This window comes from Pogona vitticeps, chromosome 3 (genome assembly GCF_051106095.1).
Source record: "Pogona vitticeps strain Pit_001003342236 chromosome 3, PviZW2.1, whole genome shotgun sequence".
NCBI classification, from domain to species: domain Eukaryota; kingdom Metazoa; phylum Chordata; class Lepidosauria; order Squamata; family Agamidae; genus Pogona; species Pogona vitticeps.
The window spans coordinates 179,485,404-179,500,270 of record NC_135785.1 but is presented as its reverse complement, the minus strand read 5'-3'; the positions used below and the strand labels follow the sequence as shown (position 1 = coordinate 179,500,270).

General features: G+C 40.5%; 1 protein-coding gene and 1 non-coding gene across 8 annotated transcripts in view; both read left to right on the top strand.

The window, feature by feature from the left end:
- The window catches only part of NLGN4X (neuroligin 4 X-linked), a 223,921-nt gene that overhangs the window by 172,895 nt on the left and 36,159 nt on the right, over positions 1-14,867 (top strand). The window lies entirely within an intron of this gene.
- Positions 8,529-8,692, top strand: LOC140706306 (U1 spliceosomal RNA). The gene has a single exon (XR_012085946.2). It is a non-coding gene; the product is annotated as a U1 spliceosomal RNA (small nuclear RNA).

Sequence of the window (14,867 nt, the reverse complement as noted above, 5' to 3'; positions counted from 1 at the left end):
CAATTGATATCACACTGGGGGCGGGCATTAGAGTTTTAAAATTAAAGTGTTGTGCATTGATGCTGGGGTTGCCCTGCACTGCATGCCTACAGACTGTGTGTGCAGCCAAGCTAAGCACTATTGCTATTAAATGGATAAAGGGATGACTGTCAACCATGAATGCTAGGCAGTTCCATCTGAATGATTTAAGAGAAAATGATGAAATTCAGAGATTGGAAAAGTTTGTTTTAGGATTATGACTCCTGAGCACCTCCAGCCGCACAGTCTCTGGCCAAGCTTGCACTTATATTCTGAAAATTCTACTTGAATTAAAAAAGAGTTTGATCTCTGGCAAAACATGTTTACAATACTCTCATCCTTGGGTGGGCAGCAATTTTTCATATTTTGTAATTGCCTCTTTCATGTTCCTTGCACAGGCTGCAGGAAGGAGGCAGTTAAATGCTACTCATACAGTACAGGAAATTTGGAGGGGGAATGAGATATAGTTTGCAGGGTCACTTTGTCTTTTATGTCTATCTTATATCCACTACCCAACTGTAAGCCCCACAGAATTCAAAAAGTACTTTTGTGTGGGGAGGCAAAACTACAAAATCACTCTCTATGTCCCACAAGAGAGTGAGTTGTTTTGTGCGTTTCTGAGAAGAGAAGAGAATGAGAACCAACTTGTAAATGAAGAAAAATTCCATAAATTTTAATTGAAGTAGATAAATGCATTATTCGCCTTCAGACATTTTCAGTGAAACTCTCATTTCTGTCAATCAAGATTGAGAGGTTACATCTTTTATCCAGTGCACTCATGTAGTTTGATCTTTATAAAGAAGCTGATCTCACTAGAATATGTCATTTTTAAAAATAATCAGAAATTCGTTGCTGTCAAGTCACCCCTGACCTAACGCAATCCTGTGAATGAGCAATCTGCAAAATGTCATGTCCTCAACAGCCTTGCTCAGCCTCTGAAAACTTAAGCCTGTGTTTCCTTCAGAGTCAATTTATCTTATATTTGGTCTGCCTCTTTTCCTGCTGCCTTCCACCTTTCCCAGCACTACAGTCGTTTCCAGAGAATCCTATCTTCTCATGATGCACCCAAAGTAGAACAGAAATACTTATTCATAATATTTCAGGGAAGAGGGATTGGTTAGGTTCATTCAATGAGACAGCTCACATAAGTGAAAACTGGAGCTTAGTATTTATATTTTATTATTCCTCAGAGGGAATTCATGATGTTCCAGCCTAATGTCAAGCAACTTAGTCTAATATTTTCTGTGGATATTCTGTAATATTTTCTTAGTCTAATATGTTCTATGCACCAAGGATTAAAAATTGGTAGTTTTGTCACAAAGCTTCTTATTGAAAGTAAATCAGAGCAGAGGAAGTCTCGTTCCCCATTAAAAGGCAAGAGAAAGTAAAATCACTTCTTTTGAATATATTATTTTAAAAGCTTATAAAAATCTGGAAGTCAAATTACTGCAGCTAGGAATTACACTCAATTCAGCTCCACAAAGAACTCAAGTGGATTTTCGTGGTTCCACTTTAAGTGGTTTGATTACAGCCTACCAAGTTTTAGGAGGTTTAAACCTAGAAGACCCCTGGAATAGATTGCCATAAGTCTGAATTGACCTGACAACACACAATTAATTATTAAGTTCCAGTTTGGGATAGCCCATAAGCTGGCATTTAGGTAGGAAGTGACTTTTATATTCTCATGGTTCAAGAAGGCAGTAATAGCCGCCTAGAGTGGTCTTATAGGCCAGATGGGTGGGGTATAAATAAATAAATAAATAAATAAATAAATAAATAAATAAATAAATAAATAAATAAATAAATAAATAAATATTCACCAAACTGAAGTATCTCCTCTAGTTCAGATTAAGGGCTATAGGCATCTGTCCCATTTTTTTAAAAAAGGTGAGATTATTTTGTTATGAATGGGCAGTACAGTATTCCCCCCCCCCACAACAGTAGCAGTAAAAACAGGTATTATTTTTCTCAGGTTTTATTTTAAAATACTCCTCAAACTAAAGTGTGTGGGTGGTGCACACAAAAATCAGACATAAGGATGGATGAGTATTCATCTTCTTATGTGAAGCCTCTGAGACTTCCTCACTGCCAGCAAGATTTCCTGGTTTCTGCTGATAACAAGGCCCCATTCTCATTTTACCTACCTTTTATTTAGCTTCTCATCTGCTTATACTGCAGAGAAGACTGTCTAACCTTTTTTTTAGGGGAGAACCCCCTGTAGGATTCTGGGGAACTCTGTGCAGAAAAGAGGACATTTTGCACAGGTTTGACTTTAATTCTGCACAAATCGATGTCTCCTCTGAATATTTTTCCCCCAAAAAACTTTAGATAAATCCTGTGAGATTTTCAGCAACATTTCTCTGAGGGAAAAATCTCGCGGTGAGAAACCTTAGTGCTTGAAGAAAAGAGAGTTTTATTTTCTTTTTGACACCAAGAGTGAAAGGTTGTGAAATTCAGATCCCTGCCTCTTCAGAGCCTCATTTTCTATAGAATTACAATAATTATCGTGAAGACGATGAGCGTGAGGCCACCATCTTCATCCTCCTAACATCTGCATGTGGTGGGAAAAGTGTTAAGAATACAGCCTAATATATATAGATTCACAGATGATTTTGTTTCAGCTAATGTTTAGCTAATATTAAAACCACAGTAAATTCAGGTGCAGAGTATAGTTTTTAGTCACCATAGCTGACACCCTACTTAGCCCCATTCTAGTAGTCATAGTAGTCATCATAGTCATCCTTCAGTCTCGAGGGACTATGGTGACATGCTCTGCATCGAGGAATGTCCTCTCCAGAGCATGAAGCCTGGGTAAAGTAATATGGAGGATAGGCTGTTACCCAAGCAGCAGATCCCTCCTCTCCACTTTGCTGAAATGGTCCAATGGAAAGGCAAGAGCCAATATAACTGGTTCCAGCAACGTCGCAGGAGTTGGCAGAACAACACGAACTGCCTTCGGGACTCCAGCTCTAGTATTAATTATGTATGAAAATTGCACCAACCACCTTTGTCTGTTTGTAGTAAGCTACTCAAAGAAGCAGGGATGCTTCATGTCCAAGTCCCAAGTCCGAGACTTTGGTACCAAGCCCGAAGTCTGAATGCCTATTAAGTCTTTTCGTCCCAAGAAAAAAGGAAGAGGTGGGTAGGTTCCAAATTGTGAATCAAGTCCAAGTCATTTTTTTTTGGGGGGGGGAAGTCGAGTTGAGTCCAAATCAAGTTGCAACTTAAGTACGACTTGATTGCAGTTCCGGCAACTCAAGTCCCCATCCCTGCAAGGAAGGGACAAGTCAATCTACTTTCGATCCATGTCACCTTCAGCTTTCTTTACCCCAAAGCTATTGCACTCCCATTCCTGTATTAATATTAAAAAAAACATGCATCATGTGTTGCCCCCAGGTTCTCTTAGCGACAATTAAACCTCCTTCCTCCACCATTTCCATGCCTCAAATTGTCCCCGACCATAGTGGCTTTTCCCCAGTGTCTGAATTTAAATATGGGCATGTTTGTTAAGATGTGCTTACTCCTACAACACATTTTTCTGAACATATTTTTCTCCAAAAGTGTCAATTTAAAAACATTTTTTTAAAAAATCAGCAATTAAATCAAAACAACATTCAGGAAGGGGAAGTGCCACTGGGTGACTAAGTTTTAATTGACATTAATCCAAGAGGTACATCAGATCAGATCAGAATTTGCAGGACTTGAATTCCTCAGATATTCCTAGGTTACTTAAAGCCCAGCTTTTTTTTTAAGTCCAGGGAAATAGAACTAGCATTGATGATGGCTGGTCCATGGCCGGTAATCAAGATAGGTCAAACAAGGGGCAGGAGTGTTCCTGTGTAGGAGGAGACATGCGGGGAATGCCAAAGGCATCTCCAGTAGCGTGACAGAAGAGTGTTGTCTTGAATTCTGCTTAGCCATTGCCATCCAATGTAAAAATATTGATGTAAACTGTAGGAATAGCATGTGGCCTGGCACAGGGAAGCTCCTTACCAAAAATATCCCTGTCAAGATCACCTGGAAGATGTGTGGCTCTTGGGGTTACATCAGTGGTTCCCAACCTTGGGCCTCCAGATGTTCTTGGACGTCAACTCCCAGAAATATTGGCCAGCAGAGGTGGTGGTGAAGGTTTCTGGGAGTTGAAGTTCAAGAACATCTGGAGGCCGACTATTGAGGCGGGGCTTTGTTGCGGTGCTGCCAGCAACTCCAGAGAAGAGCTCTCTGGAAAAAACTGGAACCCTCCGGCCCGGGATCCCCCTTTTGAAATGGGGATCAAAGGAGAGTCTAGAAGAAGTCTCTCTGAAGCAGATGGTGAGCAGCAGAAGGAGAAGAAAGGGAGGCAGACCCGGACTTTTTTCTTCTGAAGAAATCACTGTGCACGGACTGGAGCAGCGCCATTTTTTGGCACTGAGCCATGAGGAACCCTTTACCGGGGGAGAGGAGAGCAATCAATATAAACTAATAATATATAACAAGTAAGTAAGCCGAAGCCTCTGATTTATGAAACAGCCTCATTAAGCTGAAATAAGAATGAAAATATTTGGCTGAAAGAATAAATGCAGCGGTGGGTTTATCTTATCAGTCTGACTCAAAAGCGAAACTAAGCTTCTCCAAGTGAACTCTTAAAACACCAGGCTGATTCTAAAGCCGAGAGTCTGAGATGGAAAAATAAATCTTATGTTTCTGGAGAAGGATCCCAGACAGCAACACCGTCTGACTGGATTTAAGAGACTTCGGTGGATGCAGTGTGGCTGGGATATGTTATTCTTTGCCTTCTCTGGACTTTGGGAACTATAAATAATAGAATCTGGTGGTTTTCGGGAGAAGGAGCTGATGTGGCCGACTGGACTAAGGAGCATTAAGGGGTTAATGAAGATCACAAGACGAGCTCCAAGGACAATCTACTGGACAGTTTGAGACTTTATGATTGTTGTTTTGTTTGTCGGACTGCAGACCACGTGTGTCTAATAACAGAAGTTTGCTGAACCCAGGAGAAGAAGAAATAACTGTGTCATGGTTCTATTTGATATTGTATTTGCTGGGCTAAAAGTTCATTTTTATATTACAATATTTGGATAAAGATTGGAGGGAGATCTAAGGGGAGGTTTATGATGAGGGGTTTGAATTGTTGATAAAATTGTGGAAACTGTGGAAGGATTTCTAGGGGGTGATTATTGTGGTATTTATACAAACCCCAAAGCCTGAGATGGACCCCAAAAATTCAAAAGAACAAATGAAGATTTGGTCTGTTCAATCCCAAAGTTCTGGAATAGTGGTGCAAGAAATAGAAAAGGAATGGCAGATTAATATACAAAGGCTAATATTAACAGGGTTCCAGCGAGTGAATGCAGGTCTTAGCAAAATAGAAGATTTGATGAAAGGGACGAAAGAGGGGACAGTAGATGCCAAACAAAACTTAAATGAAGTTGTACAAACTTTAGAATCGTCTGTATTAGACATGACACCAGGTAATATGAATGCAGTAGAGAGTTATCCAGTGACCCATGCAGCTTCCAAAATTAAAAAGCATTATGACAAAAATCTTAAGGAGGCAGAGATACTGAAACCAGACAATCTTATGGTGAAAATATGGGAAGTGAAAAAAATGGATATTCTGTCAGATGGGCTGAAAGACTGTTCAATTCAAAAAGAAACTGAACGATGGGATGTATTGTATAAATGGCAGCAGCTACCAGACAATGTTGGAATAACATAGAATAAAATTAAAATTAAATGATAAGATAAAAGCAGGAGGGTAATCAAGCTGTGAAAAAGCAAAAAGTTGATATGTATTAGTAATATGAATTGATTGGATGATGTTATACTTTATGCTCTCCTATCCTCCAAAACCATTTTTCCTTCTCTATCCCCTCTTTCTTTTTGTACCCTTTATCCCTGTTCCTAAATAAATATATAAAAAAATGGGGGAAAAAAATAAAAAAGAACATCTGGAGGCCCAAGGTTGGGGACCACTGGGTTACATAACCTGTCACCTGAGAGACCTTGGGCGAGCTATCACCAGCGAAAGAGATTGGAAAACCTCTTCTGAGTGTTTTATACCTATAATATGCTGGAAGGGATGTCATGCATCAGAATCAATGACATATAATCATTATCATAACAAGGAATACTGAACATATGACAAACCTGTAACCTAAAAAACTTGTGTGTGGCGTGTGTGTCTAATTTTCTTCAAATAATAATTTATTGTCATTGTAAGTATATACTGTACATGGTATACCATACAACGAAATTCACACAGGCACCCAGAGACCAGGCCCACATGCACACTGTGACGGCTGTGATGACGTCACCTGCCTATCATGGTTATGCTGGAACCCATCTGCCTATAGCAGAGCAGGAGGTGGGACTCCAGGAGGTGGAGCTGTGCATATAAGGGGGAGGGGAGTGAATGATGTGAGTCAGTTAGTTAAGAGTTTTGGAGTTAAGAGTCATGAAGAGTTAAGGTCTGAGTGATAGTGTGTATGAGGGGATACTTTATTATTACTGATTGCCTTTTTATTTTAATTATTAAAGAGCCTCGTGGCGCAGTGGTTAAAACGCTGTACTGCAGCTAAAACTGTGCTCACGACCTGGGGTTCAAATCCCAGGTAGCCGGCTCAAGGTTGACTCAGCCTTCCATCCTTCCGAGGTCGGTAAAATGAGTACCCAGCTTGCTGGGGGGGCAATGTGTAGCCTGTATAATTAAAATTGTAAACCGCCCGGAGAGTGCTTGTAGCGCTATAGGGCGGTATATAAGTCCAATAAATAAATAAATAAATAAATAGTGATTTACCATTCCTTTTGTTATTATCAATAAACTTAAGTTTTTATTTTAAAAATCATACTTTTGTCTGAAGAGTTTTATGAGGGAATGGTTGGTGGCAGCGTAAATAAAGTGTGAATGAGAGAGTGTCCTGACCATTGTGACGTGAAAGAGGAACGTCACACACACATATAAAAATCTTCCTCCTAAAATCAATTATGAGTTCTTTAGTTTTTTTATGTTAAGTGTAAGATTATTTTCTTTTCACCAGAGTATCAACCCTTGTACTTCCTTTCTATAAGCAGACTTCTTGTTTATGAGCCCCACCACTGTCATATCATCCACAAATTTAATAATTGTGTTGGTGTTATACAGTGGGGTGCAATCATGTGTGTACAGGCAATAGAGGAAGGGACTTAGCACACAGCCCTGGGGAGCTCCTGTACTTAGTACCAGGATAGAAGAATGGTGAGATCCCATCCTTATTGACTGTGGCCTATCTGTCAGAAAGTCCTTTACCCACATGCAAATCTTCTGAGGTAATCCCAGGTTGATCATTTCAAAAAACAACATATTGGGTAGAATGGTATTAAAAGCAGAACTATAACCCATAAACAACAGGCTCACATAAGTCTCCTGTTGTTCTAAGTGATTCGATACAGTATGTAGTAAAAAGGACATCATCATCAGTAGATCTGTTTCTCCTGTATGCAAATTGCCATGGGTCCAAAGAAAGTGGAAGACTAGCCTTAATGTAATCCAGCACCAATCTCTCAAAACATTTCATAATAACTTCTTCAGAGTCACATTAAAAATGGATGAACTGAGAACTTGGATGCAGCTGAAAATGTGTCTCCTTTAAGACTAGCTTTCATTTCCTTTCTTTGATGAACTGTAATGAAGTCTAGATATCCTTTAATCAAATGCCATATTATCAAAAACTGAGGGAGGATCTTAAACTGTTATATATTGTATATGCTAAATCTGTCAAAAACCTTTTTTTTTATTTTTTAGAAGAGCACCTAGAATTAGAAAAGAGGGGGTGGTGTTAAAGATGAAGCCTGTGAACCATTTACTTTAATTGGAATCCATTTATGCAGTAACTTCTTACAGGGGCTGTACCCCATTCCTATTAATCAGAATCATCACAAGAGGTCCCCAGAGAATGCGGCAAAAAGAAGAGACTGGTAACCGGCTCACTTTTAAGATCTATTTTTGGTTGCTCGTATTTTTTACCTGCAATTTTTTGACTTGCGATCATCAGTCTGACAAGATGGGGCTGACAACTGGTGTCAGTCAGCCCTTTCCATGAAGCCTCCTCAATGAGGCAAATGATGAAAATTGCACCATTTAAGCAATATGGCCCAGTTTGGGGATAAAGCAGGGCCATAATATGAAAGGATGGGCAGAAAGGGCTGAAAGGTGATATATAGGAAAAGGATTTCTGTATATGATCATGTACATTCTCATGAATAACAAGCAGCACATGGTCTCTTTTTGTGCATGTCTCTGTGTATATGGCAGCTCTGTTCTGCAGCCAGGGTGTGCACTAGAGGATTGTGGGAGGAACACCCAGCCCCTGATGGGAGTCCCGTGGGGCACCCCGAAACACTGAGGAGCTCTCTTGGCCTCTGGCAGGACTGGGGCTCTGCAGCCCTGCACTGAGCGGGAGGTGCAGCCAGGGGGCCACCATGCCTTGGGGGGCAGGGCACAGAAGAGGGCAGGAGGTGCAAGGGTCACTCCAACTCATACCTTTCAGGGGAAATACCATGGCCGTGGAAGTGGTTTTCCCAGGGTGAGGCTCATCCATTGCACTTCAGGTGTGCTGATCCCTGTGATTTCCCCAAATGTGGGGAACTCAACTGCATAATTTGTGGTAGTGGGGGATTGCATTTGTGCTTTCCCTGGTCTTTTAGAATCTCTTTACCCTTTGGTCCTTGGCTGTTTTCACCATCCCCTGCCATTTAAATTTGCAGCCATTGGCCTTGCTGGTTTTCTAGGAGGCAGATCCTGGAAAGCCAGCAGCTCAGATGGCAGAGCAGCAAGGTCCAATGCAGCTGCCACAGTGAGCAGCCTCTGGTGCTGGTTTGGAGGCCTTCTGGCACAGTGGTGGAACTGTGGGAGGCTTCTGGCTGGGGGTGGCTGAAGAGGTTTTGAACCAATTTTTCACAGTATTCACCCCATAAGACACTATGGAGTGAAAAATACGGTAATTATTGTGTTCCAAAGGGGGAAAAACCGTCTTGCGAAGCATCGGCCAAAAAAAAAAAAAAAAAAAGTCTTGGGAAGCATAGACCAAAAAATTGTCTTGCGAAAATCATCCATAGGAAAAACCGTCTTGCAAAGCGCCACAGCAATCGCAAAAAACCCATCATCTTTTGGATTAATCGTCCCCTGAGGCAATCGTCTTGCGAGGCACCACTGTATATGGAATGGTTGCAGTATTGTACAGATGCAGTATTGTATGTTCACATATTTCAGCCCAGTTTGGTGCCACTGCAGAAGAATGTTTTGATCAAGTTTTATTATGCTAAAAGTATAAGAAAGAACAAAACAGAGACGCACACACACATGAACTGGAAAGGACCCACAACAAACATAGAGGTACAATGAAATAACAGCAAGACTTATACATCTTCCAAAAGTCTGAAAATATATTCATACAAAGTTATTGTTTATACACTATGTATTGACAAAATTGCAAGGTTCATAATCCACTAAATCAAGGAGATGGGGGATATATCTTCCTAGTATTATGAGTGTTTTAGCCACTGTAAGAGTGTGGAGAAATCATTTTCGTTGACCAGTAGTTGAACACCAAGGACCAAGCAAATAATTTACAAGTGCATATGTATCAACAGAAGTCAGAGAATAGTCAAGTGCAGAATTAATGTAATTACTTTCCTGAGTCCAAAGAACATATGTCTCAATATAAACAGAGCATATATTTAAGAAATACATTAGATGAGTTGCAATGCCAGCAGTTACATTATTTACAGAGAGTGGTATCCAGTATATGCTAAACATGAATTTTAGCTGAATAAGATTCAGGTTAAGATTCAAGTATACAACCATTGTTGTTGTTTGATTGATTGTTTGTTTGTTTATTAATTATAACCCACTTTTCTCATTAAAAAGGGCCCAAGGCAGCTTACAGCAACTAAAAGGTAGCATTTAAATTAGCAACAATGGGTATACAATACTAAAAGGATCAATGGATACAATATCAAAACATACAAGCAACATCAAAATACATTCAATGCAATAAGGCACAACAATCCTTTAAAAAACATAAGCAAGACCAAAATATATTCAAAGCAATAAGGTATAACATTCTATGTTAAAATCCCCATTCAGCAGCCATTCACTCAGGGAAAGCTTGCCTGAAGAGAAAGGCATTTGCCTGCTTGTGAAAGGATAGTAAAGATGGGGCAATTCTAGCCTCCTGTAGGAGGGAGTTCCAGAGTCTGGGAGAAGCAACAGAGAAGGCCCTCTCCTGTGTCCCCATCAGAAACACCTGTGAAGGTGGTGGGACTAGGAGGAAGGCCTTTCCTGGTGATCTTAACACTTGAACAGGCTTGTAAAGGGAGAGGCGATCCTTGAGATAGCTTCGGCCTAAGTCATTTAGGGCTTTTTAGGTTAGAATCATTACTCAGAATTCTTCCCAGAAATGGACTGGCAGCCAGCGGAACTGCTGTAGCAGAGGGGTTATATGATCCCTGTGTACAGCCCCAGTTAGCAATCTAGCAGTATGGCCACCCTACGGCGTTTGAGTAGTGGGTGATTATAGCAATGGAATCCACTGCCCAGTGTCTAAACAAAATAGGGCAATCCAATTCCATCCATTCCTGAAACCCTTACTATCATATTTATAAATTGACAACAGATATATGTAAACAAATATTGTGGGTTCCTTTCCTGTATTGATTCAGTCAGTGAGCTTTTCTTAGAATGAGGGAGATTATGAGATATGTAATGCTGCAGGACCATATTTGAATACTAGCAAATCCTGCTGCAAGTGTAAATATTGCCGTTCTGCCAAGGCTGACAAATCATACCTATCCCTCGGTCTAGGAGATGACATAAATTCATCCTTCTAATGTATCAGAGTTATGGTTGAGCATTAGGTTTCATGCATGATCAGTGATGTGATGAGAGCTGGCCCAATGCCACAATACACACATCCATCGCTGGTTTTCCCCCCTCTGATAGGGAACAGCTGCAGTATGGATGTTATTTATGAATAATCACTTTAATAATATAAATAAACAGTTGCATATAAAATTGTTCTGATGTGATGCATGTTGGTTCAGACTTATGGCCATCCTAATAGGCCTTAGGGTTTGTGACAAGTGAGTAATTATGGCCAGCCCCCCCCAGTTGGGTTTCCATGGCTGAGTTGGGATATGAGCACAGGTCCTAAGTTCTGGTCTAACACTGTCCACCAACACCACACCCTCTACAAATGTAAAAATCATCAAGATAATCTTTTCACCTCTAGAACCTAAATGAGAAATCTGAGACCCCATCAGTGAGAACCAACATAAAATACATGGCCTTCACATGAACAATGTAAAGCACAAAGCAGTCAGAAGCGTATGTTCCTCCTACTCAGTTGTTATATGAGAAGACTTCATTTCCAATCGTATGCCAAAAGCCTTAGAACAGTGGTTCTTAACGTGGGCGATAATGCCCCCCAGGGGGCGATTTCATTTTTCAGGGGGGGGCGATAGAACGAAAAGGGGCGGCGTGGGGGCGCTGGAGCAGAAGGGGGGCGGTAGGGGGGCGCTAGAGCAAACCAAACCTGTGAAGATGGCTGCAGCCTTTTTACAGTGTGCATGAATATATATTTTCCTCCAATTTTAATTTAGTTTCAGAGTTTTTGTCTTGAAATTTTTAGTTCCTGCATTTGTTTTTATGCCCTTTTTATATTTCTTTTTGCGTCTTAAAATTCACTTGCAACTAAATCATTAAATGTTACTTTTTGGGGGGCATTTTATTTTCTTGGAATTTAATTTTGTTTTCAGGGGTCATTGGATTTAAGTGTCTTAAATAAATAAATAAATAAATAAATAAATAAATAAATAAATAAATAAATAAATAAATAAGATATCATCACCGCGGGGAGGGGGCGATGATAACTTCCTCAGTGGCTCAAGAGGTCGTTTCTTTCAAAAAGGTTAAGAACCACTGCCTTAGAAGATAAGCTATAGCAAGATATCCTTCATCTTTTGAAGCAACCAATGTTATTGTATAACATTCCACTACAGATATTTCCCTTTTATTTCTATATACTACAGATAATGTGATGCATGCTACTAATATCTGGTGATCTGAGCTGGCTTTGGCTGCACTGGAAGGCACGAGATTGTTCCTACAGAAAACAAGGAATTGGAGCACACAAATTACATTCTCCTTGTTGTGAAATGTGCAAAAATTAAAGACAAAAAGGACAATCTAGCCCGCAATCCTGTGCTTCAAATGAAACAAAGACACATCTGCATGTGATGAACAGCTCTTTCCCCTGGGTGATAAATGTCCAGGCAGAAAATTTCACTGCCCTCTTCCACACATTGTACAAATCCATACCCAACCTGCTCCATTCCTATGAATGTGGTTTTATGCAGCAATATAGCTAACAGTGCAATGTAAATACAAAGATGTTATAGGGAGTTAGGATTAGGTATGGAAATGTTTTGTTAAGCATAAATCACCGTAGAGATCTGCTGACGGGACAGTCTGCTACTACGTTGCCCCTCTGACTAAGACCTGTTGCCAGAAGATCCAGGGCGAGCACAAAGAAGAGGTGGCATGTTACAGCAAATCCAAATCTTCTCCAATCTAGAAGCACAAAGGACAAGGAACCACAGTAATTTCCAACATTCCTAAGCTAGGAGGCTTGGATTCAGCAATGTTATGCATTGGCCTTAAGGCTATTGTGCAATATAACTCAGCTGTTTACAAGACCGCAACAAGGGATAAAATTCCCAGCAGTGATAGCACTCTAGCGACCTGTAACCTTTGGTAAGGGGAGATGATCTTGAGCAGTTAAAGCAAGCCCCATGTGTTCTCTGGTTAATTCAGGGCAGATTCTCCTGGAGTCATTTGGCTGTGGGCCCTTCTTTTAAAAACAAAAACTTAATGCCTTACATTGCACACAACTGATACTAAGCATGTCAGATATTTCTTCCTTTCTTATTCACTTGATTTCCCTTTTTGCAATCCCAACTTTTACACTACTTAGCAATCCTAGTTGAGATAGGAGCCATTCCTTGTGCTGATCTTTGATATTGAGGTGTTCCAAATAGCATAGTACTGTCAGCAAACCAATCCTAAAATATTGTTCAGTTTATTTTTATACCATATTTTCTACAATACACAGTGTCCATAATGTTCACACAAGCATATAAATACAAAGTCAGTTATGGTACGTCGTAACATCACTACATCATAATACATAACGACATTACAATTTGTGTAAGCACTATGACACAAGAATAACACATACCAATAGGTCAATACTAACAATATCAAAAGTATATTGACATTAGCTCAGTGGTTTAGGCATCTGGCTACAGAGCCATGGATTAGGAGTTAGATTCCCCACTGTGCCTCTTTGACAGGGGCCAGGCTCAATGATCTATAGCAGTGGTCCCGAACCTTGGGCCTCCAGATGTTCTTGTACTTCAGCTCCCAGAAATCCTGGCCAGCAGAGTTGGTGGTGAAGCATTCTGGGAGTTGTAGTCCAAGGACATCTGGAGGCCCAAGGTTGGGGACCACTGACCTATAGGATCCCTTCCAGCTGTGCAGTTCTAGGATGATGATGAAATTCATTAAACAGTTCATATTAAGAGACTTGACAAAAAGAAAATACATACATAGGCATCCTTCAGTCTTGAGAGACTATGGTAACATGCTCTGCATTGAGGAGTGTCCTCTCCAGAGCATGAAGCCTGCGTAAAGTAATATGGAGGATAGGCTGTTACCCAAGCAGCAGATCCCCCTCTCCACGTTGCTGAAATGGTCCAGTGGAAAGGCAAGAGTCAATACGACTGGTTCCAGCAACATCGCAGGAGTTGGCAGAACAACACAAACTGCCTCCGTTACACCAGCTCCAGATTTTGGCTCTAGGTTAACTGCTGAAGCCTTTTCCATGAGTGGATATAGCCGCAAGGCAGTGGAGGTTTGAAATTGGAGTTTTCCTTCTAGATGGGCTGCCTTCCATGGCTGACGAGCCCCACCTACCCAGCCTGCTCTTTAATAGTGCGGAAGTAAGATCCAACCCTTAGAACTTTCCTGCCTCCCAGGTGTATGCAAATCTAATTGGCTTTCCTTTTTCCATATTAGGGCCAGAGATAGAATCAGAGAATTTGAGAATTTCGCGCGCCGTTATGAGAAAATATGCTCATTTTAAACAGCAACTCACCATGTATGAATGCTAACAGATAAATTCACAAAAGAACAATAAGTCATGTGACTACATTTATATGGAAATCATTTTTTTTCTCTTTCATTTTAACTAGTGTCTTCAGAACAGGTTTTCAAGTGACTGCAGAACAAGTAGACAGCTCTCCATCCTAGCAAGGTCACTGTACATAAACACTACACATCAAAAGGAATTATTTTAACAGCTGAAAGTCCAGCCATGAGAGAGAATTGAAGTCATTGAGGGCCTAATCATATAAACCATTTTAATAGTTTTTTTCTCCTCTGTTATATCGATATATTTGTACGTATAGTCACATATGTATACTGCTGGGCCTGTTCACATGGCTGTCAGTTCAATTGTTACATTTCTTGCTATTTGTACCACTTCTGTAGGCTACACATGCCCCCAGTGTGTACAAACTGATTCATCTTCCATCCTGCTTATGGGTCCCCGCTGCCCTAAAATTTTCTTTTAAAAAATCGTGATATATCGCTGTTTTCTTGTCACTTCCAACTCTTGGTTGATGTGCCACCTGGTGGGATGTGTCACTAGATAAATATAGGGCAGCATTTAAAGGGATTTAAGCCGTTGTTGAAAAGCTAGTGGGGAAAGTAACTATAAGCCACACAAACACAGGAACAAAAGTTGCAATAG